Source organism: Mobula hypostoma, chromosome 10, assembly GCF_963921235.1.
Source record: "Mobula hypostoma chromosome 10, sMobHyp1.1, whole genome shotgun sequence".
Taxonomy (NCBI): Eukaryota; Metazoa; Chordata; class Chondrichthyes; order Myliobatiformes; family Myliobatidae; genus Mobula; species Mobula hypostoma.
The window spans coordinates 1879317-1904995 of NC_086106.1; the positions used below are offsets into that span (position 1 = coordinate 1879317).

General features: G+C 43.6%; 1 protein-coding gene across 4 annotated transcripts in view; it reads left to right on the plus strand.

Annotated features, from left to right (window-relative positions):
- The window catches only part of LOC134353213 (adenosine deaminase domain-containing protein 1-like), an 84396-nt gene that overhangs the window by 14478 nt on the left and 44239 nt on the right, over positions 1–25679 (plus strand). The window lies entirely within an intron of this gene.

The window sequence follows — 25679 nt, forward strand, 5'->3', positions numbered from 1 at the left end:
GGTGCAATAGAATACTGCAATTTGCTCTGATTTGTCAGTGAGTATTAGAATTTGGAGTGAGTTGTTGAGACTGTGGAGGAATAAAATGGGTCCAGGTGTGGGGCTAATTTAAAATTAGGCATGAAGGTTGGTGTGGGATGTGGATCCTGTATTTTTGTGCTGTATCTCTCTTGTTTCTAGTCCAGTATTTCCATCCTACATGGTTTTCAATACTTATATGAGAAAATAATGCTGAAGAGGTAGTAATGGGGAGAAGGAAATGGCGGACGAACTGAATAAGTATTTTGCATCAATGTTCACTGTTGGAAGACACTAGCAGTATGGTGGAAGTTTCAGGTGTCAGGAGTCATGAGGTGTGTAAAGTTACCATTACTAGAGAGAAGGTTCTTTGGAAACTGAAAGGTCTGAAGGTAGATAAGTCACCTGGTCCAGATGGTGTACACTCCTGGGTTCTGAAAGCATGGCGGATGGAATACAGTGTCGGGAAATGTATGGTCATGCACTTCAGTAGAAGAAATAAAAGGGTTGGCTAATTTCTAAATGGAGAGAAAATACAAAAAACTGAGGTGCAAAAGGACTTGGGAGTCCTTGTGTAGGATTCTCTAAAAGTTAATTTGCAGGTTGAATCTGTGGTGAGAAAGGCAAATGCAATGTTAGCATTGATTTCAGGAGGTTGATAGCAAACTGTTTGACCTATTTTTCCTCTCTGTCATAAACTGAACTTGCAGTAAGATGGTGAAAAAGCTGCCAGCAGTGGTTGCTTCTATTTTGTCAGGAAAATCTGCTCGGGCTCAAGTTATTACTCACTCCTCTGCAACAATACAACTCCAAGGAAAGATTTTAAAAAATCATCTTGAATGAAATTGATTTCTTGGAATTCATCTTCAGTTACTGAAAAAGATGAAAGGGAGATTCCCCAACATTTGATTTAACTTTGTGCTGTAGAATATCAAACTCCTACCACCTGTCCAGCTTCTCATTATCCAGCCTATAAAGTGGGTGAGGTCAGAGATCCCGAGACATTTGTTTTATAGCAGCAGTATGTTTAAATTAGATGGTTTCCTCCAAATTTTCTTAGATTTCTGGCTTTCTATGTCCACTCTGTCCCATCATCTTGTTACTTGAAATGTGTTAAACTCTTGTCATTGCCTCCAAACAAGAGAAAATCTGCAGATGCTGGAAATCCACAAAATGCTGGAGGAACTCAGCAGGTCAGGCAGCATCTACGGAAAAAAGTACAGTCGACATTTCAGGCGGAAACTCTTCGGCAGACCTCCAGTTTGTTTTCAAGGTCCAGCATTCTGAATCTAATGTGACACTTTATATCTTGGACAAGATATGTCCAAGGTAATGTTCCTTCTGAATTTTTCCCCCATTACTTAATGCACCTCTTGGAACTGAGGAACTGGAACAGGAAACACTACAGGGTCCTATTCAGTCTTGTATTTGATCACAGTACTGTTTTACATTGTACTGTACTGGTTAAGCTTTCTGCATTCTCTTTCTCTCTAACCCACTGCACTGCATACAAAATTTGAACATCAGAATCAGGTATCTTATCACAGTCTTATACAAAGTGAAATTTACTGTTTTATGGCAGTGGTACAGTGCAAAAACATAACATTGCAATAAATTTCACAGTAAATTAGATTATGAAGACACGTAGTCCCCTTTTATTGTCATTTAGTAATGCATGCATTAAGAAATGATACATTATTTCCTCCGGTGTGATATCACAAAACACAGGACAAACCAAGGCTGAAAAAACTACAAAACCACATAATTATACATATAGTTACAAACAGTGCACAATCCCATAACTTGATGAAGAAGTCCATGAGCACAGTAAAGTTCAAAGTTTCTCAAATGTCCCACATCTCATGCAAACGGGAGAAGGAAGAAAAACTCTCCCTGCCATGCCGACCACAATCCGACTCTGAGTCATCCGAAAACTTCGAGCTCTGATCAGCTCTCCGACATCGAGTGCTGAGCGGCATCTCTGCCGAACGATTCGACCTCCTTCTCGGTCACCAAGAGCAGGCAAGGCCGGGGATTTTGAGGCCTACCCTCTGAAAGATTCCCGACCACACAGTAATGACAGCAGTGGACGGGCGTTTCAGAAATTTCTCTGGATGTTCTTCTGTGCTTTCATGTCCATTCTCCATCAAATCAGAATTGTTCACGGCCCCTATTTAACAGATACGACATCATTTATCATTGGTAAATACCACAAAAGAAAGGAGTAATGACAGTGTTCATGAACTGATTAGAAATTTGATAGCAGAGCAGAAGAAACTGTTGCAAAATTGTTGAGTGGGGTCTTCAGGCTCCTATACGTCCTGCCTGGTATTAGCAATACTTCATTGTCGCCAAACAATTGATACTAGAGCGTACAATCATCAATGAGAGGGCATGTCTCAGATGTTGAGAGTCATTCTTGAGGTATTGCCTCTTGAAGATTTCCTCTGTGGTGGGGAGCTCTGTGCCCTTGATGAAGCTGAATGAGTCTACAAATGCTTGCAGGCTGTCCATGATCTTGTGCATTGGAAACTCCATATCAAGATGTGATGCAACCAGTCAGAATGCACCGGACTGCAATAGAAATTTGCAGGAGTTTTTCTGCCTGAATGATGAAGTAGATTTGAAGCAGACTGGTGGTTGTTAGATCTCTCCCTTGTTTCACAGTCATCCAGCTAGTGACATGGAGCATATGTATTTAAAGCATGCCAATTGACAGTTCTTTGTAGTGTGGCAAACTCATGTATATTCAAAATGCTAACAGATGTCTTTAAAATGGAGAAAGTGACAGTGTAAACTATCTGGATTGTGGCACGTGTTTGTGAATGAAGTTGATTGCTTGTAAATAGGAAGTAGAAATAAATATGAGATTCTGCAAGTGCTGGAAATCCAGAGCAACAGGTATACAATGCTGGAGGAACTCAGCAGGCCAGGCAGCATCTATGGAAATGAATAAACAGTGAATGTTTCGGGCTGAAACCCTTCTTTAGAAGTGAAAAGGAAGGGGGAAGATGCCAGAATAAGGAGGTGGATGGAGGGGAAGGAGATAGCTGGAAGATGATGGGTGAAGCCAGGTGGGTGGGAAAGGTCAATGGCTGGACAGGAAGAAATCTGATAGGAGAGGAGAGTGAGCCATAGGAGGAAGGGAAGGAGGAGAGGGACCCAGGAAGAAGTGATAGACAGGTGGAAGAGGTAAAAGGCCAGAGTGGGGAATAGAAGAAGAGGGGAGGGTTTTTTTTAAATTTCTGGATCATTGGGACCTCTTCTGGCGCAGGTGTGATGGGTACAAAAAGGACGGGTTGCCCTTGAATCCTAGGGGGACCAATATCATGGTGGGGAGATTTGCGAAGGCGACTGGAGAGACTTTAAACTAGAATGGTTGAGAGGTGGGAATCAAATTGAAGAGACTAGGAGGGAGGAGGTTGATTCACAGATGGAGAGAGCTGGTGGACGGTGTGTGAGGGAGGGTGGGCAGGGGACAGAGAACGGGAGAACTCAGACTGAAGATGTAGGGGAGAAGGAAGAAAAAGATAACAAAATTGTTTGCACCATCAGGGATAAACAGAGAGTAAGAGGTGGAGAGTTTCTTAAATGCATCTATGTTAATGCTAGGAGCATTGTAAGAAAGGTGTATGAGCTGAGAGCATAGATTGATACCTGGAAATACGATGTTGTAGCTATTAATGAAACATGGTTGCAGGAGGGGTGTGATTGGCAACTAAATATTCCTGGATTTCGTTGCTTCAGGTGTGATAGAATCGGAGGGGCAAAAAGGGGAAGTGTTGTATTGCTTGTCAGAGAAAATATTACAGCGGTGCTCTGGCAGGATAGATTAGAGGACTTGTCTAGGGAGGCTATTGGGTGGAATTGAGGAATGGGAAAGGTGTAGTAATGCTTCTAGGGGTGTATTATAGACCACCTAATGGGGAGCGAGAATTGGAGGAGCAAATTTGTAAGGAGATAGCAGATATTTGTAGTAAGCACAAGGTTCTGATTGTGGGAGATTTTAATTTTCCACACATAGACTAGGAAACCCATTCTGTAAAAGGGTTGGATGGTTTGGAGTTTGTAAAATATGTGCAAGATAGTTTTTTTTGTAGCAAAACATAGAGATACCAACTAGAGAAGGGGCGGTGTTGGATCTCCTGTTAGGGAATGAGATAGGGCAGGTGACAGAGGTATGTGTTGGGGAGCACTTCGGGTCCAGTGATCACAATGCCATTAGTTTCGATATAATTATAGAGAAGGATAGGACTGGATGCAGGGTTGAGATTTTTGATTGGGGAAAGGCTAACTTTGAGGAGATGCGAAAGGATTTAGAAGGAGTGGATTGGGACAGTTTGTTTTATAGGAAGGATGTAATAGAGAAATGGAGGTCTTTTAAAGGTGAAATTTTGAGGGTACAGAATCTTTATGTTCCTGTTAGGTTGAAAGAAAAGGTTAAAAGTTTGAGAGAGCCATGGTTTTCAAGGGATATTGGAAACTTGATTCGGAAAAAGAGAGAGATCTACAATAAATATAGGCAACTTGGAGCAAATGAGGTGCTCGAGGAATATAAAGAATGTAAAAAGAATCTTAAAGAAATTAGAAAAGCTAAAAGAAGATATGAGGCTACTTTGGTAAGTAAGGTGAAAATAAATCCAAAGGGGTTCTACAGTTATATTTATAGCAAAAGGATAGTGAGGGATAAAATTGGTCCCTTAGAGAATCAGAGTGGTTGGCTATGTGCGGAGCCATAAGAGACGGGGGTGATTTTGAACAATTTCTTCGGTCTTCGCTAAGGAGAAAGATATTGAATTGTATAAGGTAAGGGAAACAAGTAGGGTAGTTATAGAAAATATGATGATTAAAGAAGAGGATGTACTGGCGCTTTTAAGGAATATAAAAGTGGATAAGTCTCTGGGTCCTGACAGGATATTCCCTAGACCTTGAGGGAAGTTAGTGTAGAAATAGCAGGGGCTCTGAGAGAAATACTTCGAATGTGATTAGAAATGGGGATGGTGCCGGAGGATTGGCATATTGCTCATGTTGTTCCATTGTTTAAAAAGGGTTCTAAGAGTAAACCTTGCAATTATCGGCCTGTGAGTTTGACGTCAGTGGTGGGTAAATTGATGGAAAGTATTCTTAGAGATGGTATATATAATTATCTGGATAGATAGGATCTGACTAGGAACAGCCAACATGGATTTGTGCGTGGAAAGTCATGTTTGACAAATCTTATTGAATTTTTTGAAGAGGTTTCTAGGAAAGTTGACGCAGGTAAAGCGGTGGATGTTGTCTGTAAGGACTTCAGTAAGGCCTTTGACAAGGTTCCACAGGGAAGCTTAGTTAGGAAGGTTCAATCATTAGGTATTAATATTGAAGTAGTAAAATGGATTCAGCAGTGGCTGAATGGGAGATGCCAGAGAGTAGTGGTGGATAACTGTGTGTCAGATTGGAGGACGGTGTGTAGCGGTGTGCCTCAGGAATCTGTACTGGGTCCAATGTTGTTTGTCATATATATTAACGATCTGGATGATGGGGTGGTAAATTGGATGAGTAAGTATGCAGATGATACTAAGATAGGTGGAGTTGTGGATAATGAAGTAAGTTTTCAAAGCTTGCAGAGAGATTTAGGCCAGTTAGAAGAGTGGGCTGAAAGATGGCAGATGGAGCTTAATGCTGATAAGTGTGAGGTGCTACATTTTGGTAGGACTAATCAAAATAGGACACACATGGTAAATGGTAGGGCATTGAAGAATGCAGTAGAACAGAGGGATCTAGGAATAATGGTGCATAGTTCCCTGAAGGTGGAATCTCATGTGGATAGGGTGGTGAAGAGATCGTTTGGTATGCTGGCCTTTATAAATCAGAGCATTGAGTATAGGAGTTGGGATGTAATGCTGAAATTGTACAAGGCATTGGTGAGGCCAAATTTGGAGTACTGTGTGCAGTTCTGGTCACCGAATTATAGGAAAGATGTCAACAAAATTGAGAGAGTACGGAGAAGGTTTACTAGAATGTTACCTGGGTTTCATCTCCTAAGTTACAGAGATAGGTTGAATAAGTTGGGTCTTTATTCTTTGGAACGTAGAAGGTTGAGGGGGGACTTGATAGAGGTATTTAAAATTTTGAGGGGGATAGATAGAGTTGATATGGATAGGCTTTTTCCATTGAGAGTAGAGGAGCTTCAAACAAGAGGACATGAGTTGAGAGTTAAAGGGCAAAAGTTTAGGGATAACATGAGGGGGAACTTCTTTACTCAGAGAGTGGTAGCTGTGTGGAACGATGTTCCAGCAGAAGTGGTTGAGGCAGGTTTGATGTTGTCATTTAAAGTTAAATTGGGTGGATATATGGACAGGAAAGGAATGGAGGGTTATGGGCTGAGTGCAGGTTGGTGGGACTAGGTGAGAATAAGAGTTCGGCACGGACTAGAAGGGCCGAGATGGCCTGTTTCCATACTGTAATTGTTATATATTTGTATGGTTACCGGAAGGAGAAATCAATACTCATGCAATCAGTATTGGAGGCTACCCAGATGGAATATAAGGTGTTGCTCCTCCACCCTGAGGATGGCCTCATCATGGCACAAGAGGAGTCCATGGATCGACTTGTTAAATGAAGGATTCTATCAGTTTTTTTTCAAAGGTGAAATATCCTTTTTATGCTGTGGACTTAAACTTTAAATTTGGATCAATTAACTACAGGATTCTTCAGCCTTAATTTAAGTGTGAAGTTAGGTTTGGCAGGCATGAGATTTAGGGATGTCAAACTTGAGAAGGAAGTACCAGTCAGTCATAATTGATGAATCTCATTTCCATTGACAGAATCAGCGTGATCTGTATATTTAAAAGTCACCTATACTTGGTAACTTCTCTTTCCCTGTGGCTGCTCCCTATTAAGTTAGATCTCTGCTCCTGGAAATGTTTTTTGGGAGTGTGCAATAGTTGAAGTATCTGAAACATTAACTATTTCTTTTCTTCACAGATGATGCCTGGCCTGCCAAGTGTTTGCAGTATTTTCTATTTTTATTTCAGATTCCAGCTACTTTTCATAGTCATAGTAATACTTTATTGATCCCGGGGGAAATTGGTTTTCGTTACAGTTGCACCATAAATAATAAATAGTAATAGAACCATAAATAGTTAAATAGTAATATGTAAATTATGCCAATAAATTATGAAATAAGTCCAGGACCAGCCTATCGGCTCAGGGTGTCTGACCCTCCAAGGGAGGAGTTGTAAAGTTTGATGGCCACAGGCAGGAATGACTTCCTATGACGCTCTGTGCTGCATCTCAGTGGAATGAGTCTCTGGCTGAATGTACTCCTGTGCCCACCCAGTACATTATGTAGTGGATGGGAGACATTGACCAAGATGGCATTCAACTTAGACAGCATCCTCTTTTCAGACACCACCGTCAGAGAGTCCAGTTCCATCCCTACAACATCACTTGCCTTACGAATGAGTTTGTTGATTCTGTTAGTGTCTGCTACCCTCAGCCTGCTGCCCCAGCACACAACAGCAAACATGATAGCACTGGCAACCACAGACTCGTAGAACATCCTCAGCATCGTCCGGCAGATGTTAAAGGACCTCAGTCTCCTCAGGAAATAGAGACGGCTCTGACCCTTCTTGTAGACAGCCTCAGTTTTCTTAGACCAGTCCTGTTTATTGTCAATTCGTATCCCCAGGTATTTGTAATCCTCCACCATGTCCACACTGACCCCCTGGATGGAAACAGGGGTCACTGGTACCTTAGCTCTCCTCAGGTCCACACCAGCTCCTTAGTCTTTTTCACATTAAGCTGCAGATAATTCTGCTCACACCATGTGACAAAGTTCCCTACCGTAGCCCTGTACTCAACCTCATCTCCCTTGCTGATGCATCCAACTATGGCAGAGTCATCCGAAAACTTCTGAAGATGACAAGACTCTGTGCAGTAGTTGAAGTCCGAGGTGTAAATGGTGAAGAGAAAGGGAGACAAGACAGTCCCCTGTGGAGCCCCAGTGCTGCTGATCACTCTGTCGGACACACAGTGTTGCAAGCACACGTACTGTGGTCTGCCAGTCAGGTAATCAAGAATCCATGATACCAGGGAAGCATCCACCTGCATCGCTGTCAGCTTCTCCCCCAGCAGAGCAGGGCGGATGGTGTTGAACGCACTGGAGAAGTCAAAAAACATGACCCTCACAGTGCTCGCTGGCTTGTCCAGGTGGGCATAGACATGGTTCAGCAGGTAGATGATGGCATCGTCAACTCCTAGTCGGAGCTGGTAGGCGAACTGGAGGGGATCTAAGTGTGGCCTGACCATAGGCCGGAGCAGCTCCAGAACAAGTCTCTCCAGGGTCTTCATGATGTGGGAGGTCAATGCCACCGGTCTGTAGTCATTGAGGCCGCTGGGGTGCGGCGTCTTCGGCACAGGGACGAGGCAGGACGTCTTCCATAGTACAGGAACCCTCCGGAGCCTCAGGCTCATGTTGAATACATGGCGAAGTACTCCACATAGCTGAGGGGCACAGGCTTTGAGCACCCTGGTACTGACACCATCTGGTCCTGCAGCCTTGCTTGGGTTGAGACGTTTCAGCTGTCTTCTCACCTGTTCAGCTGTGAAGCCCACCGTGGTGGTTTCGTGTGGGGGAGGGGTATAATCATGAGAGCAGGATGGGGGACTGTGAGGAGGGGTAGGAGGGGAGAGTGGAATATGTGTTGGTTGGGGGCCGACAACAGATGGCTCATGTGGGCCATTTTAGTCCCGGGACCGCCACTGAAAGTTTTCTCTCTCAATTTGCTGTGGCTGATGAACGTGTAGCAGTGATACGGATCTATATAATTAAAGTGATGGTTTCATTTTAGGTAAAAACTACAGAATTTCAGAAGTTTATTGTTGGGGAAATCAAAGTCAAATTGAGGGGGATGATTTACAGAGAAAGAAGACAATACTAAGCCTATAAATTGCAATGTCCTAAAAGAACCATTAACTTATGTGATCAGAGTGAAAACTGTTTAAATTTGCAGATTATTGTCTTGTATAAATGCACTCAGATGGATGCAAGCAAACTAGATATGGAATTTTTTTAAGATTCCTTTTTATAAATTTGCAATAATAACGCGCGCGCACACACACACACACACACACACACACACTCTAAAGTGACCGTTGATACACCTTATTAATTAAATATCTAATCAGCCAATCACGTAGCAGCAACTCAAGGCACAAAAGCAAGCAGGCATGGTCAAGAGATTCAGTTGCTGTTCGGATCAAACATCAGAATGGGGAAGAAATGTGATCTAAGTGACTTTGACCATGGAATGATTGTTGGTTCCGGATGGGGTGGAATATCTCAGAAACTGCTGGTCTTCTGGGATTTTCGCATCCAACAGTCACTAGAGCAGGGGCTCCCAATTCGGGGTCCACTGACTCCTCAGTTAATGGGAAGTGTTTATGACGTAAAAAACGTTTGGAACCCCTGCTCTGGAGAGTGGTGTGAGAAATGGAAAACATCCAGTGAGCAGCAGTTCTGAGAGCAAAAATGCCTTGTTCATGAGAGAGGTCAGAGGAGAATGGCCAGACTGGTTCAAACTGACAGGAACTCAGATAACCATGTGTTACAACAGCGGTATGCAGAAGTGCATCTTTGCATACGTAACACATCACACTTTGGTGGGTTACAGCAGCAGAACACCACAAACATTCACTCAGTGGCCACTTTATCAGATATAGGAGGCACACAGTTAGTGATCATATAGAGATCCATTAATCTGAGACCAGCCCTCAGATCAAAGTTCAAAGTAAATTTATTATCTAAGTATGTAAACGTAACTTTGCTGGATCAAATAACGACAACACAAAAAGATTGCTACTTATCTTTTAAGCCGTTTATTTCTTCGAGCTCAGCCGGTGAGTGAACTTGGACCCAACATCAGGGAGAGATCCTTTCTCATCTCCCCGGCCGTTCTACAAGTTCACTGCCCGATGTCAGAACTGTCAGAAGTTATAAGGCCAAAGTTATAAAGAACAATCAGTTTGATAACCATTCCGGTCAAGTCAATGGACTGTTGATACAGAGAACAATCAGTTTGGTAACTATTTGGGTCAAGTCAATGGACTATTGATACAGAGAACAAGCAGTTTGATAACTATTCTGGCCAAGTCAATGGACTATTGATACAAAAGTACAATCAATTTGTTAGACACTCCAGGCACCTTAATTAAAGAAAGGAATGTCCTACCTGGTTTGCTGGAGCCACAACTTAATTACAAAGATAAGAACATCCATTAAATTTGTGCTTTAATTAAGAAAGGAATGTTCTGTCTAATTTCCATCAGGTACTGCTTTTTTGTCAAAATCAAAAGGTATGAAAAGCCCAGAGACATCTTATGTGGATCTGAGCGAACTTTAACCCTTATCTTGCTCCAAAGAAAGCAGCTGTGAGACATTATTGAAACACACTGCAGTCACAGACATAGTCAGTTCTGATTCCATTGTTTACAGGAGTCTTGAGAATCCCACATTCCCTTAAACTTTATCAAGTACATATGTGTCGCCATATACAGCCCTGAGATTCATTTTCCTGTGGTTATTCACAGCAAATAGAAGGAACACAATAGAATCAATGATGTGAGGAGGCAGGATTTATGTCCAGTCGAAATAATTTGACTGAAGCCAGTATTTTGTTCAATGGAAGTGCATATTTAACCCATCCACAGAGAAAAAAAAAATCAGCATGTTAAGTGATTTTCAGGTACAAAGAAATTTCTTCCCAAAATCATTAAAAATTTTCTGCATGCAAGCAAGGCTGATGGTCGATTACTGTTTTGAAGATGTTGAGGGCTGTTACCCTGTATCACCACAGTCGGTACGGTGAAAGTGCTGCTGTGCTTTAAACATTTGACCCAGCAATGATGAAGGAACAAAATCGATGTCCAGTTTAGTACCGTAAGTGAAACAGCAGAAAGGATCTAGATGTCAGTACTCCTGTACACCTGTGATATGTGAGCCTATAGACACTGCAGGTTGTGCACGTACGGGAAAATTCAAGAGAGTTGCTGCAGTACGTAACATAATGCACCAAGATAATGCTAGAAACACTCAGTGTTGGTCAAAATGTGTGGAGAGAGAAACAGGCGGCTGCTGCTTCTATTGCTGCTCTGACCTGATGGATCTCTATTCTGCCCTCCCCCCACCTTTTTATCCAGGCATCTTCCCCGCCCCCCCCCCACTTACCATCTTCTAGTTAACCTCCTCCTCCTCCTCCTCTTCCCCATCATTTTATTCTGGCATTTTCCCCTTCACCTGTCACCTTCCAGCTAGCTTCCTCCCCACCCCCACATGTTTTTATTCTTCCTCCTTCCTTTTTAGTCCTGATGCAGGGTTTCAGCGCAAAACGTCCACTGTTTGCTCTTTTCTGTAGACGCTGCCTGACCTCCTGAGCTCCTGCAGCATTTTGTGTGTGTTGTTCTGGATTTCCAGCTTCAGCAGAACTTCTCCTGTTTCTATTTCCAGCATCGTCTATTCTACTGTCTGATTTGCAGTACCTGGAATATTTTGCTTTACAATGCATAGTGCCGCTGGCAATGGTGGTGAGCTTTTTGGATCTGGTACTGAAGCTACTTGTACTGGACAATGCAGGCAAATGAAGCTGATCCCTTCTTGCTACAGCGGTGATCTGGTGACTTTGGTGGCAGGCTGGAAAATTTCCTAGACTATTGAAGATAAAACTTACCCATACCCTCAATATAATTTTAATTTGCTTATTTTACATGTTGCCAAGTAAACACCTAAAATCAGCAAATTAGAAGTATGTTGGGGCGCCACGGTATTACAGCTCGAGGCATCGAAGTTCTGAGTCCAATCCCAACGTTCTCTGTAAGGAGCCTGTATCCCAGTTTTCCCCGGCTGCTCTAGTTCTCTCCCATTGTCCAAGGACGTACATTACTTATAGGTGAATTGTCCTGTGATTGGATTAGGGTTAATCGGGGGTGCTGGAAGCTCGGCTCATAGGATCAGAAGGGCCCATTCCATGTTGTATCTCTGAGTAAATAAAAAAATTAATAATATCTGATCCAGGATCCCAGCCAGTTTATGGGAACACGGGACCTCAGCTGGTTTATGGGATCCGGGATCTCAACCAGTTTATGAGAACACAGGCTCCAGGATCTCAGCCAATTTATGGGAAAACGCGATCCGGGATCTCAGCCAGTTTATGGGAACACGGGATCCGGGATCTCAGCCAGTTTTAGGGAACACGGGATCTCAGCCAGTTTATGGAAACACGGGATCCGGGATCTCAGCCAGTTTTAGGGAACACGGGATCTCAGCCAGTTTATGGGAACACGGGATCTGGGATCTCAGCCAGTTTGTGGGAGCACGGGATCTCAGCCAGTTTTTGGGATCCGGTATCTCAGCCAGTTTATAGGAACATGGGACCTCAGCCAGTTTATGGGAACACGGGACCTCAGCCAGTTTATGGGAACATGGGACCTCAGCCAGTTTTTGGGATCCGGGATCTCAGCCAACTTATGGAAACATGGGATCTCAGCCAGTTTATGGGAACACGGGACCTCAGCCAGTTTATGGGAACACAGGATCTGGGATCTCAGCCAGTTTATGGGAGCATGGGATCTCAGCCAGTTTATGGGATCCGGGATCTCAACCAGCTTATGGGAACACGGGATCCGAGATCTCAGCCAGTTTATGGGAACACGGGGTCCGGGATCTCAGCCAGTTTATGGTAACACGGGACCTCAGCCAGTTTTTGGGATCTGGGATCTGGGATCTCAGCCAGTTTATGGGAACATGGGACCTCAGCTAGTTTATAGGAACACGGGATCCAAGATCTCAGCCAGCTTATGGGAACACAGGATCTAGGATCTCAGCCAGTTTATAGGAGCACGGGATCTCAGCCAGTTTATGGGATCCGGGATCTCAGCCAGTTTATGGGATCCGGGATCTCAGCCAACTTATGGAAACATGGGATCTCAGCCAGTTTATGGGAACACGGGACCTCAGCCAGTTTATGGGAACACAGGATCTGGGATCTCAGCCAGTTTATGGGAGCATGGGATCTCAGCCAGTTTATGGGATCCGGGATCTCAACCAGCTTATGGGAACACGGGATCCGAGATCTCAGCCAGTTTATGGGAACACGGGGTCCGGGATCTCAGCCAGTTTATGGTAACACGGGACCTCAGCCAGTTTTTGGGATCTGGGATCTGGGATCTCAGCCAGTTTATGGGAACATGGGACCTCAGCTAGTTTATAGGAACACGGGATCCAAGATCTCAGCCAGCTTATGGGAACACAGGATCTAGGATCTCAGCCAGTTTATAGGAGCACGGGATCTCAGCCAGTTTATGGGATCCGGGATCTCAGCCAGTTTATGGGATCCGGGATCTCAGCCAACTTATGGAAACATGGGATCTCAGCCAGTTTATGGGAACACGGGACCTCAGCCAGTTTATGGGAACACAGGATCTGGGATCTCAGCCAGTTTATGGGAGCATGGGATCTCAGCCAGTTTATGGGATCCGGGATCTCAACCAGCTTATGGGAACACGGGATCCGAGATCTCAGCCAGTTTATGGGAACACGGGGTCCGGGATCTCAGCCAGTTTATGGTAACACGGGACCTCAGCCAGTTTTTGGGATCTGGGATCTGGGATCTCAGCCAGTTTATGGGAACATGGGACCTCAGCTAGTTTATAGGAACACGGGATCCAAGATCTCAGCCAGCTTATGGGAACACGGGATCTAGGATCTCAACCAGTTTATAGGAGCACGGGATCTCAGCCAGTTTATGGGATCCGGGATCCGGGATCTCAGCCAGTTTATGGGATCCGGGATCTCAGCCAGTTTATGGGAACACGGGATCCAAGATCTCAGCCAGTTTATGGGAACACGGGATCCGAGATCTCAGCCAGTTTATGGGAACACGGGATCCGAGATCTCAGCCAGTTTATGGGATCCGGAATCTGGGATCTCAGCCAGTTTATGGGAACACGGGATCCAAGATCTCAGCCAGACTATTGGAACACAGGATCTGAGATCTCAGCCAGTTTATGGGAGATCTGATCCTCGCTAAGTTTAGAGGGAGTGGTGTTCTGGGTGACTTGAAGTTTGCCAATAGATTGCTTTGGATAGTCAGTAAAAAAAAAAAGTGCATTGCAGTGACCTAGTCTATTCAGTATTAAGGTGTAAATTAGTTTCTCAGCATCATTATGTGACAGAAACAGGCATAACTGCATTATTTCTTAAGTGTAGAAATACTGCTTTGTGGAATTAAAATTAAAATCTGAATCAAGGATAATACCCAGGCTTGTTACTTCTGATAATATAAGTGGAGAAAAGTTTCCAAGTTTATCTCTTTTGATTTCAAAGTAATGAAATGTTTGATTAGTGCAGTTTTATTGTCGGTGGTGGTGAGTCTGATTATTTCATAGGTGCAACTAAACCAAGATATATACGTGTATTTGTATAAGTTTAAAAATTCAATACAGTTTAATTCTACAAACGTTTGTATTACCAATGCCAAATTTGTGTTGCGATTCAGGTGAAATAGGGGTCAAAAGGCATGGTAAGTTAGCAATTACCTGCAATGTTCTGCAATTCAGTTAATTATTTTGGAGCATAAATCTGTAACATTGGCTTAATTGGATTACTATAATATCCAGTCATAAAATATTCACCAACACAATTCTCTGAGACCTCTCTAAAGCTGCCACGAGTTTCATAAAGGCATGCAGTGCAAGGAAAGGCTGGTCCATCTTCCCTGTGTTTGCTCATGACTTAATTCATTAGTTCCACTACTCTTCCCATGATGCTGAAAGTGCTTTCTTTTTCAAGTATTGATTCAATAGCCCCAGAAAAAGTTATTGTTTTTAACGTTCTTACCCATCTATTCAAAATTGCATCTCCTATGTTTTAAATATCATCTCACCCGGGCTCTTCCAGTTTAAACCTGTCTGCTTGCTACTTGCCACTGTGTCATTTCAGACAAGTTTTTTTTTCTATTTACGCATGCCACCATAATATTGAACACTTCCATCAGATTTCCCATTGATCATATCAGCTTCTCTTGTCTCTCCATGTAATTTAAATCCCTCAACTCGAGCACTGTTACAGCTGGTCAATACTTCCTCCAAGTCTTTATATCCTTTCTACAGTATGGTTCCCAAAGTTGGGTGCAGTACTCAAGAGTATTATAGAAGTTAAATTGTCAGTTTAATATTGAATTGACTTTATTTCTTACATCCTTCACATACATGAGTAAAAAATCGTTACATTATGTCTTCATCTAAATGTGCAATGTGCAATCATAGTAATTTATAATAATAATAAATAGAACAGTCAATATAATATAGAGTACACTCAAGTCAGCATGAGTTCATCAGTCTGATGGCCTGGTGGAAGAAGTTGTCCCAGAGCCTGTTGGTCCTGGCTTTTATGCTGCGGTACTGCTTCCCGGTTGGTAGCAGCTGGAGCAGTTTGTGATTGGGATAGCTTGGTCCCCAATGATCCTACGAGCCCTTTTTACACACCTGTCTTTGTAAATGTCCTGAATCATGGGAAGTTCACAACTACAGATGCGCTAGGCTGTCCACACCACTCTCTGCAGAATCCTGCGATTGAGGGAGGTACAGTTCCCATACCGGGCAGTAATGCAGCCAGTCAGGATGCTCTCAATTTTGCCCATGTAGAAAGTTCTTAGGGTCTGGGGGCCCATACCAAACTTCTTTAACCGTAAGAGGTGAAAGAGGCGCTGTTGTGCCTTTTTCACCACACAGCTGGTATGTACAGACCATGTCAGGTCCTTGGTGATGTGGATGCTGAGGAACTTGAAGCTGTTTACCTTCTCAGCCCCAGATCCATTGATGTCAATAGGAGTTAGCCCGTCTCCATTCCTCCTGTAATCCACAACCAGCTCCTTTTTCTTTGCAACATTGAGGGAGAGGTTGTTTTCTTGACACCACTGTGTCAGAGAGATGACTACTTCCCTGTAGGCCACCTTGTTATTGTTTGAGATAAGGCCAATCAGTGTAGTGTCGTCAGCAAATTTAATTAGCAGATTGGAGCTGTGGCTGGCGATATAGTCATGGGTATACGGGGAGTAAAGGTGAGGACTCAGTACACAGCCCTGAGGGGCTCCTGTATGCAGTACATAGTGTGTGTTACTTTGATATCATAAGCTTCATCAGTAGCAGAACCATATTTGAAAGAAAAAGAAAACGTGAAAGAAGTGGTTTTGTGAAATGTCTGAAGGACTAGTGCACTGTTACTTAGTTCTTGTCATTATAACAGTTTATCATTTCCTTTGTGGAATAGGGAGTAAAGAAATGAAGATGTTAGAAATTGGAAGTAATCCATGGTAATGTTGTGTTAGTCAGCATCTCAAAAGTCTGCTTTTCTATAGGAGTGAATGAAGACAGTAGAAACAATAATTCCTCCAATAAAGGACTGGTTAATATTTTTGGGAAAGACTTTATCATAACTGGGACAAATATATATTCTAGTAAGGTTTGAAAAATAGAGGGGCAAGAGTTAAGACAACAGCAAATCAACATTCTGCGATCAAGAACATTAATGGGTGGTGGGGTGGAGATATGTCTCTACCAAAGGAGGTGCAAGGTGCTCTGTCCCTCTGCTAGCCTGCAAGTCACCCTTGGACAAGGTGTAGTACCTGCTTAGCCCCCCTGCTTGGGGTCACGTGAACCCACGGGAGCAGGTGGTGGATGGTCGTATGAGCAGCCAGTGAAGGTCACAAGTTCTGGTTATGCTACCACTGACACCAGGCAGACAATCTCTGAAGAGTATTGATAATGGCTGGGATCGACCGCCTTGTAAGGATACTGCCCAGAAGAAGGCAATGGTCATGGAAAGGCCATGATCACCCACGTCATATGATGGCATATGACAAACAAGTGAAAGCTGGCTTAACCTTTCAGTTGAGGTCATTTGACCCTTTCTTATTTTCCATTCATAGAAGCTGTCTGGTCTGATTGCCTTCACTTTTAAGTTCTCCTTATTTTTGTTACCTTAGAAATTTCTATCACCGTATACTTTCTGTTGTGACCATGAACAAAGTCACCAGAGAAACTGAAGCTGGTGCATATACAATATTTATTTACCAAAATGTGTAGCAGGCATCATATTCGAGACACTTGGAAGAAGAGGCCTGTCTGACCCAATGTTAAATGACATTTTTATATGCTAATAATGAAAGGTAACAGCAGGACAATTCTCTTGTTGCAATGTATCTATAAAGCTTCCTTTGAATTATATGTAATTTTCAAACCCCTCACCTTCACCCCCACACTCCAGACACCCAAAATAAATGTTAATTCCCACTGACTCTGGGGTTGTGTTCATGCATACAGTGGCATACAAAAGTTTGGGCACCCCAAGAGATTTGAGCTCTCAGATAACTTTTACCAAGGTCTCAGACCTTAATTAGCTTGTTAGGGCTATGGCTTGTTCACAGTCATCGTTAGGAAAGGCCAGGTGATGCAAACTTCAAAGCTTTATAAATACCCTGACTCCTCAAGCCTTGTCCCAACAATCAGCAGCCATGGGCTTCTCTAAGCAGCTGCCTAGCACTCTGAAAATTTAAATAAATGATGCCCACAAAGCAGGAGAAGGCTATAAGAAGATAGCAAAGTGTTTTCAGGTAGCCGTTTCCTCAGTTCGTAATGTAATTAAGAAATGGCCGTTAACAGGAACGGTGGAGGTCAAGTTAAGGTCTGGAAGACCAAGAAAACTTTCCGAGAGATCTGCTCGTAGGGTTGCTAGATAGGCAAATCAAAATCCCTGTTTGACTGCAAAGGACCTTGAGGAAGATTTAGCAGACTCTGGAGTGGTAGTGCACTGTTCTACTGTGCAGCAACACCTGCACAAATATGACCTTCGTGGAAGAGTCATCAGAAGAAAACCTTTCCTGCGTCCTCATCACAAAATTCAGTGTCAGAAGTTTGCACAGGAACATCTAAACAAGCCTGATGCATTTTGGAAACAAGTCCTGTGGACTGATGAAGTTAAAATAGAACTTTTTGGCCGCAATGAGCAAAGGTATGTTCAGAGAGAAAAAGGTGCAGAATTTCATAAAAAGAACACCTCTCGAATTATTAAGCATGGGGGTGGATTAATCATGCTTTGGGCTTGTGTTACAGCCAGTGGCACGGGGAACATTTCACTGGTAGAGGGAAGAATGAATTCAATGAAATACCAGCAAATTCTGGAAGCAAACGTCACACCGTCTCTAAAAAAGCAGAAGATGAAAAGAGGATGGCTTCTACAACAGGAAAATGATACTAAACACACCTCAAAATCCACAATGAACTACCTCAAGAGGCGCAAGCTGAAGGTTTTGCCATGGCCCTCACAGTCCCCCGACCTAAACATCATCGAGAATCTGTGGATAGACCTTAAAAGAGCAGTGCGTGTAAGATGGCCCAAGAACCTCACAGAACTAGAAGCCTTTTGCAAGGAAGGATGGGTGAAAATCCCCCAAACAACAATTGAAAGACTCGTAACTGGCTACAGAAAGCGTTTACAAGCTGTGATACTTGCCAAAGGGGGTGTTTCTAAGTACTGACCATGCAGGGTGCCCAAACTTTTGCTTCAGGCCCTTTTCCTTTTTTGTTATTTTGAAACTGTAAAAGATGGAAATAAAAAAGTAATCTTCAAATATTAAAGAAATGTGTCATCTTTAACTTTATGCCTTTTGGAAATCAGGTCATCTTTTACTCGCTTAGCTATTCACAGTAACAGAAATTTTGACCAGGGGTGCCCAAACTTTTGCATGCCACTGTATGCAGGGATCTGAGGTCAGGTGGAGTATTTCTTTGTTTGCAATCAACCCCAAAAAGCAGCTCAGGAAGATCATTGTTGAAAGCTGCATTTTTAATTTCGATCTGCACTCCATGTTCAGGTCTGAAGACAGGCTGCTGTTGAAATTAGTATTTGTTATATACTGTAAATCCAGAATATGCCCTTTCACTTTCCTTGAAATAACTGAAAATGTATATATAGACTTGGCTGGTTAAGAGTCTTGACTAATTTTAAAGACTTCAATTTTCAGAGAAGCATCATGTCTTTGTCAATCTGATAATAATGTATGCAATACCACATTTTCTCTGGAGAAATAATCACTGTAATAACTCAATAGTGCCACCTACTGTAACATGATGGTAGTACAGCTCTTCAAATAGTCAACTTAACTATGGCAGCTGTTGGTGGACCTCGAACAGCGGCTGAAGTTCCCCAACCATATCGCAGCCACCACCCTGTGACCAGACATTGTCCTAGTGTTTGAGTCTACTAAGCAAGTGGTGCTGCTGGAGCTGACAGTCCCATGGGAAGATAGCTTGGAAGAGGCCTTTGAAAGGAAGCTCTCCAAGTACGCAGGACTGGTCAGCAACTGTCAGCAGGCTGGATGGAGAGCGAGGTGTCTCCCAGTGGAGGCTGGTTGTAGGGGATTCGTAGCCCGTTCTTTAGTTAGCCTTCAGCATTTTGGGCATCGAGGGAGAGAGGAAGAGGAGAGCCATCCGCAGTGCCACCGATGCAGCAGAGAGGGCCTCAAGATGGCTGTGGCTCAATAGAGGGGAGCCATGGAGTCATAAGTAGCTAGCCATCTGGACACAAGCTGGGGTCTGATCAGCCCCAGCTGGGTCACCTGGAGGAGGGTGTATCATGTTGAAAGACCCGAAACACCCAATGATTCCAGGAACATCACTGAAGATGTGTCCAGAAGCATCAATAGATGTATGTACACAGTCTATTTAAATGGGCCATTGTGCTTAGATTGTGACCAATATAGACCAAGTGTCATTGCTTCAATGTTCTTAATATTCTTATTTCCAGGAAGTAATAAGGTTGGCAGTTATTGGCCCTCTCAATCTCACTCAGTAGTTACAAATCATAACTTTAAGGAATTGCAGCCTTGTTCTTTAGGCACAGTTCAAATGCCATCTGAAATTTGCTGAAGATACAACCATCGTTGGCAGAATTTCAGATGGTGTTCAGGAGTGAGAAAGACCGGCTGATTGAGTGGTGTCACTGCAACAACTTTGTACTCAACGTCAGTAAGACCAAGGAATTGATTGTGGACTTCAGGAAGGGTAAGATGAGGAGACACACACCCGTCCTCATAGAGGAATCTGAAGTGGAGAGAGTGAACAATTTCAGGCTCCTGGGCGTCAATGTCTCTAAGGACCTAACCTGGACACAATGCAGTTACAAAGAAGGCACAACAGTGGCTCTATTTCATTAGAGTCTGAGGAGATTTGGTGTGCACTATGGGCTGGATGGCCCAGAGCGAATCACTGGGTGGCATGGTCTAGGCCCCATGCACTTGGCAGTAGCCAGGTCCCAGTGCAAGGCATGATTTGTTGATTAGTCAATTTAAACGCAGGCTCAGATCACAGGTGAGAGCCAATTTTCCTCACTCCGCGATCTTCACTCCCCTCTCCAGGGTGCTGGAGCCTTTTGCTGTTCCTTTGTTTGGTGAATTTAAACATCGGTCCAGATAGACTGAAAAGACAGAGTGTCAGGATCCGGGCACGAGCCGATTTCGCTTGTTCTCCATGATGGTCCCTCCTCTTTCTATAGCGCTGAGGCTATGAAGACTGCCCTGGTTGATGTGCTCTGTAGCCGCTAATATGATGAACTGATTAGCAAGGCATTGGGCCTACTCCAGGTTCAGCTCTGAGGACTTAATTCCGTTCAGAATGTTGTTGTTTGCTTTAGTTATTTACATGTTTTGTATTATCTTCCCTCTCTTGCGCGTCAAGTGTTGGTCTTTTTATTTTTTTAATTTGGTTCTTTCAGGTTTCTTGCTTTGTGGCCACCTGAGAACAAGCAAATCTCAAGGTTGTATAATTTATACATTCTTTGATAATAAATGTACTTTAAGCTTGAACTTGAAACACTCCCAAATTTCTACAGATGTATTGTGGAGAGTGTTCTAATTGACTGCTTCACCATCTGGTGTGGGCGAGGGGTCTACTGGTGTGAAGTAAGCTGCAGAGTGTTGTAAAATTAATCGGCTCCATCATGGGTACCAGGCTCCGTAGTACCCAGGACATCTTCAAGGAGTGATGCCTCAAAAAGGCAGTGTCCATAATTAAGGGCCCTCACCACCCAGGACATGCCCTATTCTCATTGCTACCATCAGGGAGGAGGTACAGGAGCCTGAAGGCACACATTGAATGATTCCCCTCTGCCATCCGATTTCTGAATCTATGTCAGAATGAACCCATGAACACTACTTCACTACTTTTTTAATTTCTGTTTTTGCACTAGTTATTTAATGTAACTATTCAATATACATATACTTAATGTAATTCAGTGTTTCGGTGAAAGCAAAATCATGTCTGACGAATCTCATAGAATTTTTTGAGGATGTAACTAGTAGAGTGGATAGGGGAGAACCAGTGGATGTGATATATTTGGATCTTCAAAAGGCTTGGCAAGGTCCCACACTGGAGATTAGTGTGCAAACTTAAAGCACACGGTATTGGGGGTAAGGTATTGATATGGATAGAGAATTGGTTGGCAGACAGGAAACAAAGAGTGGGAATAAACTGGACCTTTTCAGAATGGCAGGCAGTGACTAGTGGGGTACTGCAAGGCTCAGTGCTGGGACCTCAGTTGTTTACAATATATATTAATGACTTAGATGAGGGAATTAAATGCAGCATCTCCAAGTTTGCGGATGACATGAAGCTGGGCGGCAGTGTTAGCTGTGAGGAGGATGCTAAGAGGACGCAGGGTGACCTGGATAGGTTAGGTGAGTGGGCAAATTCATGGCAGATGCAATTTAATGTGGATAAATGTGAGGTTATCCACTTTGGTGGCAAAAACAGGAAAACAGATTATTATCTGAATGGTGGCCGATTAGGAAAATGGGAGGTGCAACGAGACCTGAGTGTCACTATACACCAGTCATTGAAAATGGGCATGCAGGTACAGCAGGCGGTGAAAAAGGCGAATGGTATGCTGGCATTTATAGCGAGAGGATTCGAGTACAGGAGCAGGGAGGTACTACTGCAGTTGTACAAGGCCTTGGTGAGACCACACCTGGAGTATTGTGTGCAGTTTTGGTCCCCTAATCTGAGGAAAGACATCCTTGCCATAGAGGGAGTACAAAGAAGGTTCACCAGATTGATTCCTGGGATGGCAGGACTTTCATACGATGAAAGACTGAATTGACTAGGCTTATACTCGTTGGAATTTAGAAGATTGAGGGGGGATCTTATAGAAACATATAAAATCCTAAAGAGATGGACAGGCTAGATGCAGGAAGATTGTTCCCGATGTTGGGGAAGTCCAGAACGATGGGTCACAGTTTGAGGATAAAGGGGAAGCCTTTTAGGACCGAGATTAGGGAAAAGCTTCTTCACACAGAGAGTGGTGAATCTGTGGAATTCTCTACCTCAGGAAACAGTTGAAGCCAGTTCATTGGCTATATTTAAGAGGGAGTTAGATACGGCCCTTGTGGCTAAAGGGATCAGGGGGTATGGGGGGGGAAGACTGGTACAGGGTTCGGAGTTGGATGATCAGCCATGATCATACTGAATGGCGGTGCAGGCTCGAAGGGCCGAATGGCCTACTCCTGCACCTATTTTCTATGTTTCTATGTTTTTCTCTCGTCGTGTATTGCTGCCACAGTTAACAAATTTGACGACGTGTGCTGGTGCTATTAAACCTGATTCTGATACTCCCAGAGCACCGATGCATACAGACATCTCGATTTTGAGCCAATGTCTTGAAGCAAAGGCAGTATATTCCCAAATAGTGATGGTGTTGACTTAGGGATCTTGCAGGTACAGTACTGCACAAATGTCTTAGGCACATTTGTATAGCTAAAGTGCCTAAGAGCTTTGCACAGAACTATGCTTGTTAAAGTCGAGCAGAGAACAAGTTTGTAAATCTGTCGGGAACAAAGGATGTTGTGAATGGTGAGGGTGGAGCGCCGCGGGAGGGGTGTGGGACATGTGGCAATGCCAAGGGCGGGTGCAAACACACCCAGCCCTGAGACACCAGGCAAGGTAATTTGATTCCAAACAATTGGTTTATTAATCATTACAGAATGTCTCTCTGGTGCTTCCCACTCCCTCCCCTCTCCCTTCCCCTTTTCCCAACCATGATTCCCCTCTCCCTGTCCCCTTCCCACTCTCAGTCCACAATAGAGACCCAGATCAGAATCAGGTTTATCATCACTCACATAAATGTCATGAAATTTTGTTTTTTTTTGTGGCAGCTATATAGTACAATACATAAAATTACTACAGCACTGTGCAAACGTCTTGGGCACCCTAGCTAGCTATATATATAGTACTGGCGATCGAAGTTCAATTCCTGTCGCTGTCTCTAAGGAGGTTGTAATTCTTCCCATGACTATGTCAGTATTCTCCGAGTTCTCCAGTTTCCTCCCACGTTCAAAAGGCATACGGATCAGTAAAGGTTAGCAAGTTGTGGAAATGTTATGTTGGCCCCGGAACCATGGTTGACAAGATTTGTAACTGAGATACTCAAAATTAGAAGGGATGCAGGCAGAAAAGCAGCTACTCCTGTAGGTGGCAGAGAGCCACAGGACGCCGGATTCATAGTGATTAGCATAAGACAAAATCTTTTAGCAATGATTAGCCAAACAGGTCAGCAAAGACAAATTCAGTTGTGGTTTTGAATCAATGTTTTAAAACTCAGCAGAGAGTTGACAACAATATTCATGCTAAGAGCTGGCAGGGATTCAAAGGGCTACCTTGCCATTATCATTGTTGAATTTTGTGATTTTTTTTTACATTCAGGTATGTTCTAATATACAAACTGGGGTCAGTATGCATTTTTGTCTGCTCTGCTACTGTCCTACTTAGTTTAAAATCTCACAGATTCCCAGAAAAACAAAGTAGTTAGCATCACGGCCCCAGTGTAACGCTGTTTGGTTTGGTTGTATTCATGGGTATTCGTGTATGGTTCAGTGACAATTAAACTTGTTGTGATCTAATGACACATGCAGATCCTGGAAATATAGTTTTGCTGTGATTTCCCGTGGAAGAATGTGTATCGAGTACAGGAACACCAAAGTTGCTGGTGAACGCAGCAGGCCAGGCAGCATCTCTAGGAAGAGGTACAGTCGACGTTTCGGGCTGAGACCCTTCGCCAGTCCTGACGAAGAGTCTCGGCCTGAAACGTCGACTGTACCTCTTCCTAGAGATGCTGCCTGGCCTGCTGCGTTCACCAGCAACTTTGATGTGTGTTGCTTGAATTTCCAGCATCTGCAGAATTCCTCATGATTGAGTACAGGAGATGGGATGTTGTATTAGATGTTGGTGAGGCCTAATTTGGAGTATTGTGTGCAGTTTTGGTCACCTTCCTACAGGAAAGATGTGAACAAGGTTGAAAGAGTACAGAGAAAACTAACAAAGATGTTGCCGGGGTGGAGGACGCGAGTTATGAAGGAAGACTGAATAAGTTAGGGCTTTATGCTTTGGAAAGAGTAAACAGTCAATGTTTCGGGCTGGGACGCTTCTTCAGGACTGTTTAATGTGCCTCTTCAAATGTCCCTCTGTTAGCTTTTTGCAACCCATTAAAAGATTTGGTTTTCCCTTTGGCTCATTTTGGGTTGAGATGGTGTTTGCTGTGCTGCCACTTGAAGAGGCTTTAGCTTTGGACGACGAGGGGCATGGGATGTCCTAACAGGAACACTTGTTGCACCAGTGGTGGGTACCTGGAAAGATAGAGATTATTCTGCTGCCAGGGAGGGGGTTGTTGGAAGCCGATGGCTTAAAGTGAACATTTTTTTCACACCAACCCCAAGGAAAGAAAGAGATGGCGGATATCTGTCACCATGCTTGTTGCCTTGGCTGTGCTAACTAAAATGCTGTCTGACATTTTGTTACATATTGAACAACATCACGGTCCACTCTGACCTCCATTTTCCAACCTCACTATAATCCTCTACCCCCATCAATCACGAACACTTCTTTTCTTGACAGAGTGATCAGCAGCATTGGGGCTCCACAGGGGACTGTCTTGTCTCCCTTTCTCTTCACCATTTACACCTCAGACTTCAACTACTGCACAGAGTCTTGTCATCTTCAGAAGTTTTCGGATGACTCTGCCATAGTTGGATGCACCAGCAAGGGAGATGAGGCTGAGTACAGGGCTACGATAGGAAACCTTGTCACATGGTGTGAGCAGAATTATCTGCAGCGTAATGTGAAAAAGACTAAGGAGCTGGTGGTGGACCTGAGGAGAGCTAAGGTACCGGTGACCCCTGTTTCCATCCAGGGGGTCAGTGTGGACATGGTGGAGGATTACAAATACCTGGGGATACAAATTGACAATAAACTGGACTGGTCAAAGAACACTGAGGCTGTCTACAAGAAGGGTCAGAGCCGTCTCTATTTCCTGAGGAGACTGAGGTCCTTTAACATCTGCCAGATGATGCTGAGGATGTTCTATGAGTCTGTGGTGGCCAGTGCTATCATGTTTGCTGTTGTGTGCTGGGGCAGCAGGCTGAGGGTAGCAGACACCAACAGAATCAACAAACTCATCCGTAAGGCCAGTGATGTTGTGGGGATGGAACTGGACTCTCTCACGGTGGTGTCTGAAAAGAGGATGCTGTCTAAGTTACATGCCATCTTGGTCAATGTCTCCCATCCACTACATAATGTACTGG